The following is a 16,732-nucleotide window of genomic DNA, read 5'->3' on the forward strand; positions in this document are numbered from 1 at the left end:
GCAGGAGGACAATTATAGCAGTAGTGTTGCAAAATTTCCCCAGAAGATAATTCCTTCACATATCACAGTTGGCTTGACTAGGACCAATCCATTCATCACAACAATCAAATTATAATTTCTACATGAAACGTACGTGCAAAGGAGTTTTCAAGTGCTCAGATGTTATTATTTTTTAAAGATATACAGGTAAGTCCTTGTTTATGGGGGACAATTGGGACCAGCAACTTGGCCATTAAACAAAGTACTTGCTGAAAGCACAACTGTGCTTATGAGGCTACTTCAGCTTTCCTTTGCTTTACAGACCTATGATTGTAAAGTTCATCACTGTCATAATTGTGAATTGCTAAATGAGGCAAGAATTAGATTTGTTTCAAAGCAGTCATACCCACAAGATAGGGTTAGGGAACATGAAGTCCCAGAATTATGACCCTTAATTTACAGAAATCAGCTGGATGAATGAAACCAGAGTCCCAGCAGAAAGATAAAAGATCTATATTGCAGAAAAAAGAAAGCCACATTAGATACAGCTATTACTACTAATTAAAATACAGTTTTATACAACTCTGTGCTCCTGACAGGCACCCTAGCCTTCCCTTCCTGCCCTTAGTACCATGGGAGAAGAGAAATAAATCAGCCATAGAGCACATGCTTAGCATGAAGAATACACCAGTTTTGACTCTTGGCATCTCCAGATAGGGTAAAAAAATAAGCAGAACTGGTGTAGAAGTGTCTAATAATCTTATTCCAAATTCCTAGAAGAGAACATTTGATGATTTGGGTTTCATATCTTATTTTTCTGTTTTATAGATAGTTATGGTTGGAAGACAACGGATACTTTGGCTCTGCTCTCTTGGCTTTGATCTAAACCATCTAAACCTGCCTGTCTGAATATTCATGACAAAATCCCCCACAGTGTTATTCTGGTACTTTGCTGAGCACCTGACACTGTGGTCTAATGACAAATGGTCTTTATTTAGAAGACATGTGTGTCCCTAAATGTTATAAAACAATGCTAGAGACCTAGAAGAATGGGAAACCTCAGAAAAAAACAACATGCAATGTTAGAATCAGCACGAAAAGAGGACATGGAGAACTTTCAGTATGAGGAACGGCAGCATTGCAAATAGTTGGTTATATATCTAGATCTTTTGAGGGCACTGGGTCACTTCCCCAAATCACTAGCAACTGCTCCTAAGCATGAGTCACTTAGTGGTGCCTTTTGAAGCATTTCACTTTTAGGAAACATGATAGGTTGGCAAAGTGTCACATTCCTCTCATCGGCTGGGTATTTCTGCCTGTTGGGATGACTCAGGGCAAATGTCTCCATTACTCCAATTTCAGGGCTAATATGCAGTGTTTCAGCATTACCGTCAAGAAATATCCAGATGTGCCCATGCTGATCTTGGTCCATTTCATACAGGTGTTATCCTCATGTGCCTTTCACTGGGATGATGTAAAGTGCTGTAATTAAAATGTGGTATTTGCTATCATTTAAGGTAGGGATGACCACCAGTTTAGGTAGAGTTGAAAAGTAAGCTAGAATAAGGTTACTAGTCACAAGGGCTTTATGTAACCTTCTGAGTTACAAACAGTCCACTCCTGAGAAGCTATAATGAAAAAATCTATTACCTTCTGGTCCGATCTTCTGAATTTTTGTTTGGCCATTGTATGACCAAACCTGAGATGGCCATTGACCAGATCCAACAGAGCTGATAATATGTTCTTAATGTTTTTGACAGAGTAATATTTATATTGGTGTATGTTCTTCTTTAAAGTTCTAACCTTTGATCATGACTCATTCAAACTCAGTGAATCAGTGAAATGGTTTAGGACCAAAAGAACAGATAAGGGAAATTATTTTTTGCAAAGAGATACAATAAGGAATATTAGACTAATATTTTAAATAATAGAGGTAATTTTTTTTTTTGCAAAGAGTAGGGTTGTTTTAATCATTGTAAAGGAGTGGTGTTAGCAGCTCCAGGATTTCTTAGAAATAATGCCTTTTGTTTGTGAAATTATTTTTACTTGGTTTATAGGCTTAATATACAACTTTTTTATTTTCAATTAAACTGATTTCAATACTCAGAATTTAATAGTAATAACACTTAGACTTATATACCACTTCATAGTGTTTTACAGACCCCTCTAGGCAGCTTGCAGAGTTAGCATATTGCCCCCAACAATCTGGGTCCTTATTTTACTGATCTTGGAAGGATAAAAGGATGAGTCAGCCTGAGCTGGTCAGGATCAAACTGCTGGCAGTGAGCAGAGTCAGCCTGCAATACTGCATTCTAACCACTGCTCCAAAACACATTCTAACCAAAACACACACATACATAGGGTTTGTTTTGTTTTGTTTTGCAAATAATAAACAATAAAAATGTAAATGTAATGTATGTGGGGGAAATCCTGGTCCTGGTCCAAAGCAGTGTTTAAATTGCTCTCATCATTAAAACAACATTTTCAAAACAAGGATATTTTTGCTCTGACTAGGTAGAAAAGTTTTTGGCCTCCAAATTCTTAACTTCTCCCTACCCCACAAAAGCTGGATATCTCTCTTTGTACTCAAAAGTCGTCTAGTCCAGTGATCCCCAACCTTTCTTATGCCGCGGCCCGGTATCCCCAACCTCTAGTCTTTTTGATGAAAAGTGCTTCTGGTAACCTCACCGAAGCACTTTTATTGCGTGAGCTTTTCCGGATAGAAATGGCTTTCACCGGAAAGCTCACCTGCTTATTGATGAAAAGGCCGTGAGCTTTCTACCTGGAAAAGCTCACCGGAAGCACTTTTCATCAAAAAGATGGTGGCGCCACAAACCAGCGGCCCGGAGGACTTGTTCCACGGACCGGTACCGTCCGCGGACCGGTGGTTGGGGACCCTGGTCTAGTCTATGCTTGCTATTGCTAAAGATAGTTGGGGAAAGCTGGATATAGATGGCTCCATTTGGCCCTGAAAGCAATGCGTAATGCCCAGTTGCCACTGGATTATAAAACAGAAAGTGAAATTATTGTCTACATGGGAAATAATTTCCGTAACCATATCCCAAAGATGCTTTTCAAAGGCAACTGGATTACCTTGGTTTTTCTCCTTGAAAACATTTCTCTTCTTACCCAAGAAGTTTTTCATTTTTAACTGAATGGATGGATAAGAAGTGAAATGTTTTCAAGGAGAAAACAAGATAGCCCAGTTGCCTTTGAAAAGCATTTTTGGGGCAACCATGACCTGAATCTCCATAGACATACAGTAACCATACTTCATTTTTCTTTTCCCATCTCTTCATTGTGTGATCTCTTGCATATTGTCTAAAGATCAAATGCATTCCTAGCTATAAACATATAAAAACTCGTCCCTTGTACAACTCAGGATCCAATTGGTGGATGGTTCCATATATCACACAGCATCTACTGAAGTAGTCCATTTTCTGAGTTGGCACAATTCATGCTGTGTCCAAACAATCTCAGTTTGCAGAAGACGCTGACCTAACCACTATTAAACCAACTAAGGAAGCATGTTCTATATTTGCAGCCATCACCAGGTTTTCCTAAACCAAGCTAATAGAAGGCAGCTGCTTTTAGCAGAGAGAGAAGCTAGAGTGTGCACCAAGGCTCTGATTTCTAGTGAGTTTTACTGTCTTCCTTTTTTTCCTGGCAATTTATCTTTAAGCTGATCTCAAAGCATTATCGCTTGTCAGCATTTGATATGAGGATGAACAGCTCTACACAGGAAGATAGGGTGAATCATTATTCACAGTACATCTGAAACAGCTACCTTTTAGCATATGTTGGGTTGACAGCCATAGACCCATGGAGATATGTAGGCTTGGGTTTTGTTTCTTTCTCCGTTCTTTCTTTCCTTAGTCTGCAAGATCTCCTGAATATCCAGATATGATGAGAAGGTCCCTTGAAAATATATTAAAAGGAAGCAAAAGAAATCATGACACTTCCTACTGGATTGGGAAAGCAGAGCTGGAGGAGGGTCTTTAACTCTTCCCTGTCATGTTATTTTTCCACCATAAAGTTGTTGATGATTATTTGTTCCACCAAAACAACAACAGCACCAAACCACAGACTTGTACTTTTTAAAGGAAAGATGGGAAATGATGATAGCCAGCACTTTATTCTCTAGCACTGATCACTAGCATTGATGATGTTACCTAGTTTGGGTAATGAAATGTCTATAAGAAAACAGCCAAGCTCAGAGAGCACCAAGGTCCCCTCATTTCAACCCAGAGCTACAAATATTCTCCTCGTCATTGGTAAATTATTCTCCTTTTCCTTAAGCCAAATACATTGAATTGCCCTTGACTCACAATGTCAGTGTGAGTCAATGAAAGGCAATCCACTTGTATGATGAATGTCAAATAAGATGTTGTAATGATGAAAGGACAAGAAAACGCAAAAAGAATTATGTCCTGTGACTTACAAGATTTCATAGGAGCCTCTGTCTTCTTCCTTACTGTAGATTTAGCATCTGTTCATATTATTTATACTCAGGCACCTGCTGTAGACACTTCTGAAATCAAAAAGTGAACAAGATAAAGCTTCCTTCATTACTTTGTTATGGGATACTTTTTTTAGCCTGCCATTTACTCTTTGGAGTGACACTGATCAACCTTGACATTAGCTTGTAAATGGCTTCTATCTTTCTTACTAGTAGTAACTTGAACCAGCCACTTGGCTTCAGCCTAGCGGGTGTGTGTGTGTGTGTCTATGCTTATCCAGACTACAGTGCAAGGATTTCTCTCTAGCTCTTGCAAATGCATTTCAAAAAATCTGACTTCTAAGAGTGAATGAAAACCCAGAGGACTTCCAGTCTTAAAAATAGCAACAACAAATGGGTTGGCACGGTTCATTTCAGGAATGTTATCCTCACATCTTGGGTGGCATTCCTGCCCTATGCAGTGGAATAATAATCCTTTAGCTCCTTGAGGGCTCTAATTATTTAACATTAGGCTGGAAATATGGAGCATTTCAAGGCTTGCTCGTGCAAGCAGCTTCCTGTAGAATCTTTTATATAAGCACAAATCATTTGACTTTCACGTTCATCAGGTAGATTTTTGATAAAATTAAATGAGATGGAGGAGATTTGAAAGGAGATGGTGAATTATTAAAAAAAAGGCAATGGACAAAGTAGAAATCTAAAAAATCTAAATCATTTTACTTAATACAGCCAACTTCTCCTGAAGCTGAGAGTCTGAAAAGGCAATCCATAGGAAGAAACACATCCATTGGACATGTGAGAGATAGGCTTTTAAAAATAATTTTAATTCATAATGATTTTAATTTTAATTCATAATGATTTTGTGATTCTTTTTTGTTTAGTTTAGGGGCCAGTTTAAGCACTGAGAATGCAGCACAGCATTGCTGTTGGAATGAACGAGAGGCAGAGTTCAAAGGCATGCTTAGAAGTGGTGATTGCAGTGCGTAGGAACACCTGACCAGCTTTCTTCCTGGAGATACTTCAGCCTGGGCATTTCTGCATGTGGCAAACAATTCTAATGGATCCTACAGAGACACCTAGTGGGGTTGAGTAGAGTGCCATACTAGAAGTGTGCATGCTTTGCATGGATTAACAATGCCTCTGTGTGGCTTTCAGGATGGATGGATTAGGAGCAGGATTTATCCCATTTCCCAGCCTTTGGACTTTGAAGCAATATATAGTCAAGACTACAAGTAGACATCTGTCTGTCTTGCTATCAAACTAGCAAGCTAGCTATCCAGAATGATATTACTATGGAAAATAGGGTGATTGGTTCCAGCTAATCAATAGGGAAATAAAAAATTAAACATAGAACTTTATATGTTTATTAGTGAAATAGGGCATAATGGTAAAAGAGGATAACTGATTTCCAATGCATACTTGCTATCTTCTGTATTCTGTTGTAATTCTTCAAAATTAGCCTCTTCTCTTTTGAGCTGTTTTGGGCTCTAAATGGAACCTTTCTTTACTCCATTTTGAGCAAATGATGATTATAGTGTCTGAAACCCCAACAGACACTGCTAACACATGTGCTAGCCTCAGCCACACGTGTGCGAGACTCACACTAACTCAATTCTGACTTACATTAAATGTGATCTAAAATAAATATTATCCCCCTTGGAAGCAGTAGTCCACCCTAATACAAGAAATCAGCCAACTACAGGGAATCAAGATCAAGAAAATGGCCAGGTACAGGGAAATTTTAGACATACAACGGAATCTAAAGAATAGGCAGGAATTGGAAGGACAGGGAATAAAATTGGACTGGTGGACTTATATGCAGATACAAACAAGATATAAAAAAGACAGTGAGGAATTTGGAATAGACAATGAATTACAAAAATTCTTCAAGTGCGTGGAAATGGATAAATTAATTATGGAACTAAAAGGGAAAGCTGACATGGAATACAAAGCAATATGGGAAACATGGTATATCTAGATTGACAATAGATATAAGAATAGAAAATGTAAATGATGTATATAATAGTTATGATAATACATAGTGTGTATTGAAAGATTGGATAGGATGTATAAATGTATATACAGTATATTGTCACAGTATTGTTCAATTAGTAATGGTATTATGTATAAACCCAATAAAGTGTTCCAAAATAAATAAATAAATAAATGTGATCTGCTATCAGTTTATGAATTGTACAAAATCAAATTTCACCCTATTCAAGCTTGTACTAATCATGACCTATCCAATAAAAAAATGGTCACAATACATCAAAAGTTAAACTTGTGTTAAATGGTGGTTGTGAGCAGTAAGCTCTGTGAATAAATATTTGGGTTCGAAAGAAACCATGCGTTTATTCCTTCCCTGAAGATTAGAAAGAATCATGAAGGACCTTTTACCTGCTTTTTTTCTCTGCCCCCCCCCCCCCATTTCTGTAACAATAACACCATGTCAGAAAAATCTCCACAAGGGACATTAGGAAGTATCTTTGTTTACAAGAAAAGTAATGCAAGTTCTAGTTATTCTTCCATCTTCCTCTAATCTTCTAATTTTTCTAATGTGCTTCACTACAGTTGTCAGCATGCTGGATTGGATGAAAAAAGTTATAAACCAGCACAAGCACCTTCTAACTGGGTGTTTCCACAGTGGTAGTTATATGCTCAGTAGACACATAGGAGAGTATTTACACCCACTCTGAATGAAGACATACTTTCCATCTTTCTCTCACTTTGGATGTTATATGAAGTACCTCAGCTAAATTACTGGCTTAAGATATTTGTTGCATAACTCATTAGTTTTAAAATTGCTTGACCAATTGCTAAAGTGGGAGTTTACCTGAGTTAAATTAATATCCATTGAGTGTTCATCTAATACACGAGTGTCAAACTCGTGGCATCACATTGCTGTCATGTGATATTTCTCGACATTTTTTCCCTTCACAGAGCTGGGGTGGGCGTGTCCTGCGCATGACGAATCCAGCCTGCAGGTTGCCAGTTTGACACCCCTGATTAATGAATTCTTTAAAAAAATCTGTCCTTGTCTGTGGAAGATATATGGATGGGCAACACAGTGCTGGTCCTTTCTATTAGGACAGTAGTTGAATGCTGTTGCTATTAATTTAAAATATGACTCACTTTTAATTTTGTTAAAAAGCTCATAATGTTTGAATATCAGCAAAATTGCAGCGATGTCATTCAGTAAATCAATCAGTAGTAAACAATTAAAATTAGCTGGGAAATTCTGGCAGCTGCAATCCCAACATAGTTGGAAATCAACTATTTATGCAAAGCTGAAGAAATCATTTAATTGCTGCCTTCTCTAAGTGAGGTGATCCAATAGAGACCTCCCTTTTCTGAGTTTCAGGCATTAGATCAGGCATGTTTCTCAACATTGGTAACTTTAAGATGTATGGACTTTGTGGAAGATTAAGAAATATTACATTGGATAAATATGGTGTGATTTTCTTTAATTTTTTTTAAATTCACATCTCACTGAATATTGAGCACATAAGCAAATAAAAAAGTGTGATTAGTATAATAGCTATAAGGAGGACTGTCCATTCAAGAGTAGATGACAATATGTAATTCATTCAAAGCATCATGAATTTAAGTGTGATCCCAGTTACACACTTACTAAGTGTGGGATGCAGATGCTATTAGAGAATATATAAATGAGGGAGCACAGTTAGGTAATCATCCCCTTTCAACACAGTCTTGATCTCAGTTAAGAGTTAGGCATTCATGATTTGCATTGAAAGAAAAATCAGTGTTCCTCTTGGCATGGTGCTCAAGTCTGTGCGTGCATTCATGACAGTTTTGTGTGGGGTATGAGTCAAGTATGTATGTCATTATTATAGAATGTTCGGAGTCAGATAAACTGGAATTTCAGACATATTGACAACACTGTTCTGTATTAAGTGCACTATATTTGGCTATTAATCTTGGTATAAATATGAGAATCTTAATGGCTGCTCCTACAGCTGACATATTTATTAATCTATTTGTTCAGCAAATTTTCATATGTTGCTTTTATTTCTCTGCTACTGTTGTTGCCATATATGACCATGTGTATTTTACCAAACATAGGGGTACATTGTTCACTTTGAAAAAAAGGGGATGAATTCATTATTATTTATAAAATTTACTGGCTGCCCATCTTAACCTAGGGCAGGGGTGTCAAACTCATGGATCACATTGTCATCATGTGACATATTGTGACTTTCCCCTCCTTTGTTAAAATGGGAGTGGGCGTGGCCAGCATGTGATGCATCTGGGCTGTGGGCTGCAAGTTTGACACCCCTGCCCTAGGGTAAATATGGGAGGCTTACAGCCATAAAAAGAGGTTTATACATATACAAATAAAATGTAAATAATTAAAAACAAAGATTGAAAGTTGCTGTGATTCTGCAGACTCTGCTGCTTTAACATTTTTCTATTCATAACTTGCATGGTGCAAAGAGCCATGGAAAGATACATGCTTGGCATTACAAGGCAAGATAGAAAGACCCACACATTGGATTAGAGAGCAAATGAAAGTATACAATGTTGTATTGGTCGGACGGACACACCAGGCAGACACAGGAGCTGAAGAATAACGTTTCTTTATTTGAAGTAGTAACAGATTAACGTGGCTGCCCAGCTGGGCTGGCAGCCGGCTGGCTGGAGCCGGAGCCCCAAAAAGCCCAGTTGATGCCGTTTGACAGCTCCTTATATAGTCTGCTGTCAAACGGCACCAACCAATGGGAACAGTCGGTGGTCCCGCTCAAAATGCGGACCAGGTTGAAGACTTAGCTAGTCAGGGACACAACACCCCTTTCCCCTAGCTAAGGGCATGCGCTGCCCAGCCTTTTGGGAATACAATGGTATAACAAGGAAATTGAACTAGTAGCTGCTTTGCACACCTATCCACTAGGCTTACAAAAAAAATGGCACCCCACCTGTCACAAGGCAGGAGCCTGAGAAGGGGAACCAGATAAGATGGTGAATAAACATGTCTGGTGACTGCCTGCATGGGGTAGGGCAGAGGTGCCTGAACCCTAAGGCTGGAGGCTCGTTGTGCTCTCCTGGCCCCCCTTGGGACAGGAACATCCAACCTCCCACCTACCTAGCTTTCGCCCCCCCTGGGGAGTGTAGTGCTACTGTCAAGGGAGACAAGCCCAGGTGGGAAGAGACCCTGGAGGTGGGTGCATGGAAGGACTCTAATGGTGGGTGCGCACCTCCTTGTTCAACGCCTGACACCCACCACCCCCTAAATACCGGATCCCATCCCCCAGAGTCACTGGGAAGGAGGGGGTGCAGAGAGAATTTTAATTAACAAAAGTGAGAGAATGAAGAAAAGTCTCAAACAACTCAGTGAATCTTGGAAACGAACACCAGCCATGCTCAACCCCGGAGGGGCTGCAGACCTGCAGAGCCAATGGCTGCACCCAGTCCACAATGGTGAAGAGCTGCACCGGCAGTGGCCCATCGCTCGGCAGCCGGTGGGAGTCGAGGAGGCACTCGGGCTGTCGGCGGCCGCGGCGGAGGCGGCAGCGGCGGCGACGGCCGGGACGGGGAGGCGACTGCAGCGGAGGTCGCGCGGCGGCGGCGGAGGCCGAAGAGGCCGCGCAGCGGCGGCGGAAGGCCTCAGCGGCTGAAGAGGCAGCGGTGTCCCAGACGGGGGCGGCTGCCAGCGGGGGCTGCGGCGGAGGCGACGGAGAAGACCGAAGAGGCCGCGCGGCGGCAGGCCGAAGAGGCCGTGCGGCGGCGGAGGAGGAGGCCGCGGCGGCTGAAGAGGCAGCTGCAGCGGAGGCCGTGGCGGCGGAGAGAGGCGGCAGCTGGGGAAACGGCGGCGGTGGCCGGAACAGGAAACAGCCTGCAGCGGAGGCCGCGGCGGAGCGGAAGAGGCCGTGGCGCGGCGGCGGCAGAAGAAGCGGAGGCGCGGTGGCGGCAGCGGAGGCCGCGGCGGCGGCAGAAGAACGGAGGCGCGGCGGCGGCGGCAGAAGAAGCGGAGGCGCGGCAGCGGCAGCGAAGGCCGGGGCGACGGCAGAAGAAGCGGAGGCGCGGCGGCGGCAGCGGAGGCCGCGGCGGCAGCAGCGGAGGCCGCGGCGGCGGCAGAAGAAGCGGAGGCGCGGCGGCGGCGGCAGAAGAAGCGGAGGCGCGGCGGCGGCAGCGAAGGTGCGGCGGCGGCAGAAGAGGCGCTCGGCGTCCTCGGCGGGAGCGGCTGCAGCGGAGGCACTCGGCGTCCTCGGCGGGAGCGGCTGCAGCGGAGGCCGCGGTGGCGGAGCGAGGCAGCAGAGGCGGCAGCTCGGGAAGCGCGGCGGCGGCAGGCGGTAACAGCGGCCGAGTCGGGGGAGGCAGCGGAGGCCGCGCCGGTCTTCACGGGCCTTGAGGCGACGTCTGTCCCTCGGCTAGGAGTTGTAGGCTTTTGCACTCTTGTAGCGCCAACGGGGTGCCCTTGGCACAGGAGGCGGCTCTATGCCTGCTCTACGGGGGGTTCGCCGGCCTTCACGGGCCTTGATGGCGACGTCTGTTCCTCGGCTGGGGAGGCTTTCAGACTTCTGCGCTCTTGATAGCGCCAACGGGGGTTTCGCTGGCCTTCACGGCCTTGATGGCGATGTCTGTTCCTTGGCTGGGGAGGCTTTCAGACTTCTGCGCTCTTGGTAGCGCCAACGGGGGTGCCTTTCGCACGGGAGGCTAGAGTGCCTTTCTCTTCAGTCAGGGAGACTTTCAGCTTCGCGCCTTCAAAAGGCGCACGCAACAGGGCCTGTCAGGCAGTGACTTTCTCCTCAGCTCAGGGAGACTTTTTTTCCCCTCAGCTGAGGAGGCTCTTTAAATTTGGCGCACGCAGAGACTGTCTGCGGCTCCAGACATTCTGTGGCTTCAACTCTTTCTTCAGTGACTTAGCTTCTTGCCTGGGTGTCTCTTCTGACATCCCATCCTCGTCGCCAGTGTTGTATTGGTCGGACAGACACACCAGGCAGACACAGGAGCTAAAGAATAACGTTTCTTTATTTGAAGTAGTAACAGATTAACGTGGCTGCCCAGCTGGGCTGGCAGCCGGCTGGCTGGAGCCGGAGCCCCAAAAGCCCCAGTTGATGCCGTTTGACAGCTCCTTATATAGTCTGCTGTCAAACGGCACCAACCAATGGGAACAGTCGGTGGTCCCGCTCAAAATGCGGACCAGGTTGAAGACTTAGCTAGTCAGGGACACAACATACAATATCATCAAGAGAGTGACGAATTGAAATGGAAAAGGGCTGGTCACATAGCAAGAAGAACTGATGGCAGATGGACCAAGGCAATCATAGAATGGATCCCACTTGATAAAAAGCATCCACGAAAAAGATCTAAAACAAGATGGATTGACAACATCTGCCAGTCTTGTGGGCTCAGTTGGCAAAAGAAAGCTCAGGACCTTATTGTTTGGAAACATGTGGAACAGGCCTTCATCTTGCTGTGGTTAAACAATGGCCAAAATGATGATTATGATGACTTCGCTAGGAATTGCAGCATATAACAATCACATTCTTGTAATGGTACATGGAAAAGGTCTTAGGAGAAAGGAGGGAAAACCAATATGCCAGGAGCTAACACAGAGAAGACCCTTTTCTTATGTCCCACCAGATGGTTCTGTTTAATAGAAGGAACCCACCCTTCTATTAAACAGTACATTTAATTGAACATTTAAATTGATTTTTGGTATAATTGTTACAGTTTAGCAGGTTGATACAATGGCATCCATTGCAGGCCATAATGGCAGAGACATGACAACATGCACATAATGAATCATAAGGCAAATCCCAACTCTATGTACTTGCATCCTGATACAAGTAAGGATTGCAGTTGATTGGTGCCATGCTGCATGTTTTGTCACTCTTCTCATCCCCTCCATCTTAATGCATACCCATTAATTTATATAAACTGCTCTGCTTATACAAGCTATACATATATATACATGCACATACACATAATACACATAAACATAAACACACACATATATCAAAGTTATCTGTAAATAAATGACTTTTGCTTTGAAATATTGAAATCAAGAGTACACTGCAGGATATCCTTAAGACAGAGAGTGTACTAATGTCCAATATTAGTACTTATTAAAGAATAACACACATTTAATGTTGCAGTAAAGTGGGTCCCTGGTTATGCAAGTTGAATAAAGCAACTGACTGGTCTTTTTCTGTTTTTCTCAATTATAGGTATCTACAACCATTTGGAGATATGCCCAGAACTGGCAAATCAAATGAAGATCAATGATTTGTTCCCTCAAGTCATTATTTCATATCATAGAATTATCAGGAATGCATCCAGTCAAAAGTCATATATCATAGAATGTCTGGGATCAATTGCTTTCCTTTGGAATATAGACCAATCGTTTTCCTTGGGATATCATACGGAACTTAACTGTCCGGCTGACAGGCTGGGATTCAATTCTTTAAAAGGCAAGCAGTGCAGGAACCAATAATAGCCAAGGTTGGTGGTGCAATTATTCCCACGAACCACTAGACATAGGAAAGATGACAACTGAGTGCCATCTAGTGCTCAGTGAGGGCAAAGCAAATGCAAATTATTGCTCCAAATTGTCAAGATGACATATTCTATCTTAAGAAAAAAAAAAAAAAAAGAAATATAATAATATTAGAGGCTCGAACCATTTCTTGAGAAAAATATATGAAATAATTAAAAGCAAAAGCAGCTGTCCTGCCCATATATGCAAATTGAATCTTATCAGGGATAGATTCAGAGACAGTGTTAAAGTAAAGCCTTCTTTGAGTCCAGCTTGGCAATTTCATGAACTTGATTGTAAAGTCTTCTTGACAGCAGTACTGAAGTAACAGACAGTGTGTGTTAAACTCCTATAGACCTAGGAGTTTCTGGTGAGCTCTCATCCCTGGTCAGCAAGGCAATATTTATTAAAATCTGAGTATTATTTAGGAAATTGTAGTAAATAACAGTCAATAGTTATCAAATTAGTTATCAGGAGCTACGTGGTCAGAATTTAATAATTGTGCTTAGAGTCAACTGTTGCATGCATAGTATTTGTATTGTTATTTTACAGATTTTAAGTGCCAAGTGTAAAATTAAGATATAGCAGCAGCACAACTGCTTTAAATTAGAGATATGTTTGCTTCCTTCAGCAGTTTCCTGGTAACAAAAAGATCATGTGCTTCTCACCTGCATGTAGCATTGAGAGAGTTTAATTGCTCTCAGATCTTCACCATGGAGGCAATTCCCATTGGTTTTGGGCAAAAATTCATGCAGATGATGAAACTTACTAATGATTGATGAGGCATAGAGATGTTTTCAAAAACATTGTACTATGGTGCTCCTTTTATTGAATTAAAGCATTTCTCAAGAAATACCTGTGCAAAGACAAGATTGTGGTATCTATGCAGGATTTCATAACAACCACCTCTGAGAAGATCTTGTCCTGTGGGAGAAGGTTCATGCTACATGAACTGTATCTAATTAAAGATAGTATTCTTGGAATATTTGTCTAAAAAGGAATAAAAAGAATGAACAAATCATATGAATCTGATAAGGTTCTGAAGTCTGGTATCCTTGCCTGCCACTGTAAATTAAAGAATTGAAAAAGCATAACAAAATCTGTTCGCTTCTAATGAGCAAGATATGTATGATTCCGCCTTGGTAGCAATATGCAACAAAATATATTTCTACAATTAAATATATTATTTATTTAGATTTTTTAAAAGAAAAAACCTCCTATCCTGTTGCTACCATGTTGTACGAAAATGATATACTGTAGTATAAAATTATCATATTGTAATTATAACAATTATATCTTACTGTAAGATAACCTAAAACTTGGGGAGGAGGGTTCTGGAGAAGATGAAAAAAACCAACTTTAATGGTTCTTGAAAGATGGATTTATTGAAACCAGATCGGGTTTTTTCTTCCAGCCCCATCTCTCTTTGGTTTTATATATAGTAGCTTGAAAGTTGCAAAGGAGGAATTAAAAACAGCACCTGATAGGAAGAAGCCAAAATTGTCTCTGCCTTCTTTCCTGCCCTAGAATTGTCTTCCAAGGCACCATGTACTCAGTACTTAGTTCATCCCTGAATGGATAGATTGACATGCCTGGTGATGAGCTTCAGCATAATAACTACCGTATTTGCCGGCGTATAAGACGACTTTTTTGCCCCGAAAAACATGCCCAAGTGGGGGTCGTCTTATACACCGGTATATCCACTGCCGGCTTTCGGATGCTTGTTGGACGCAGCGAAGGCGCCCTGGCTTCCCGGATCCCCTGCGCCGCTCCGCTTCATCCCGCCGCCTCGCTCTGCCCGAGGCTGCAGCCTTCCTGCTCTTCCCATGGCCCCTGGCACTCCGCCCTGCCGCTGCAGCCCCGGGATTTCTGGAGGGCGTTTCCGGTGGTGGTGGGGGTCGTCTTATACGCCGGGTCGTCTTATACGCCGGCAACACGGTATCTAACATTTATTATTCAAATTCTTGAAATTATAGTCATTGGACTCCAAGCCCTTCAGTGGAGACCAAGATCCAGGTTTAGAATGCCTTTGGTCTCAGAATTACATATTCAAGGTGACTTAAGTTTTTCTATCCTTTTATAATGCTTAATTTCTATTTGGTTGGCGGAGGGTGAGGGTTTTTTTGGTTTGTTTTTTGTAGCCGTGGAGCTGTATTTCATGAGTAGCCCTTTTTTTTTTCACTGGAACAATATTCCTGCAGGAATAACTAGTTTGATCACCACATCAGAGCTACAAGAGGTGAGGCTTAAAGGCAAAAAATAACTAAAGGCTCAGAGTCATGATTTTCTTCTTTTCCTGACACCTTATTTTCCCCACATCTTCTGGCTCTCTTCTTTTATGCAGCAAGTAGCCGATAAAGATTTGCTGGTTTGTGTAACACACCAAGGGGAAAAAAAACCTTGGGTAGAGAGTTCATGAAGAAGTTCATTGCTTGCTGGCATGTGGAAATAACTGGTCACAGTCTTAGGAATTTTTATCTGTGAATTTTGAAGCAAATAAGTTCTGCCTTAAGTCTTGATGTTAGGAAGCATCTGGAGAATGTAGCCTCTAAGAAATTCCCATAATAGAACAAGTACCGTATATACTCGAGTATAAGTCGACCCGAATATAAGCCGAGGCACCTAATTTTACACAAAAAACTGGGAAAACTTATTGACTCGAGTATAAGCCTAGGGTGGGAAATGCAGCAGCTACTGGTAAATTTCAAAAATAAAAATAATTAATTTGGGAAACGATCTCACTATCATGAAAGGTTTAATTGATTCACTAACCCAAAAGAAGATGATGATGATGACAGCGGGAGGCAGGAGTCACTCTCTTCCCTCCCTCGGAGGCCCCCTGAGTCAGGAGTCGCACCGCCGGCGCGGCCTCAGTCCCACGTCGCCCCGGGAAGGGAAAGGCAAAAGGAAGAGCCGCGGCAGCACTTTGCAACAGCAGCAGCGGCACCGGAGGCTCAGGCTCAGCGGCTCCTGGTTTTGCCCCACCCTTCCCAAGGCAACGCGGGACCGGAGCCGCACTGGCGGCAGCAACTCCGACAGCCCCAGCCAGACACCTGAGCGGAGATGTAGGGAGAAGGCAGCGACGGAAGATCCTTCAGGGAAACTGAGGGGAGACTCACCCTTGGTCCAGATGAGCCCCTTCCCGCCCTAAGGAAGCAGAGGCAGCCAGCAAGGGCAGGCAAGCCCGCTTTACAGACTCCGTCCATCCTCACTCCCACCCACCCACCCACCCAAAGCCACGAAGTCCCCCAATCGCGCAGCCCAGAATCGCCCTCCTCTCAGGAGGCAGCAACGACACCCGCCAGCACATGGAGCAGGACGGCGCCGGAGATCGTTGGCTGCCTCTTTCACAGCACGGGAGGCCTCCCGGCTGGCCAGCTGCTCTCCTCCTTCTCTGCCTGCGCTCAGCACTGCCGCGCTCTTCCTTTTTGCCTTTCCCTTCCCGAGGCGACGGGACTGGGGCTGCACCGGCGGCAGCAACTCCTGACAGCCCCAGCCGGACACCTGAGCGGAGCCCGGGCGGAACTGCCTGTTGCCGCCGTGGGCGCCGTTGCTGGGCGCCTGGCTGCCCAAGTAAAGAACAGGGCCGCGCCGGACCATCGGAGAAGCGGAGCAAAGCCGGACACCAGCAGCCGCCTCCTCGGCGCAGAAAGCCTCCCCAACCAGCTGGCTGGTCTCCTCCTCCTCGGTCACACAGAACAAACAGGCAGAGAAGGAGGAGAGCAGCTGGCCAGCCGGGGAGGCCTCCGTGCTGCGAAAGAGGCAGCCAACGATCTCCGGCGCCGTCCTGCTCCACG

Source organism: Notechis scutatus, chromosome 4 (assembly GCF_049901735.1).
Source record: "Notechis scutatus isolate UNSWTSFEM ecotype Mainland chromosome 4, rNotScu1.2, whole genome shotgun sequence".
Taxonomy (NCBI): Eukaryota; Metazoa; Chordata; class Lepidosauria; order Squamata; family Elapidae; genus Notechis; species Notechis scutatus.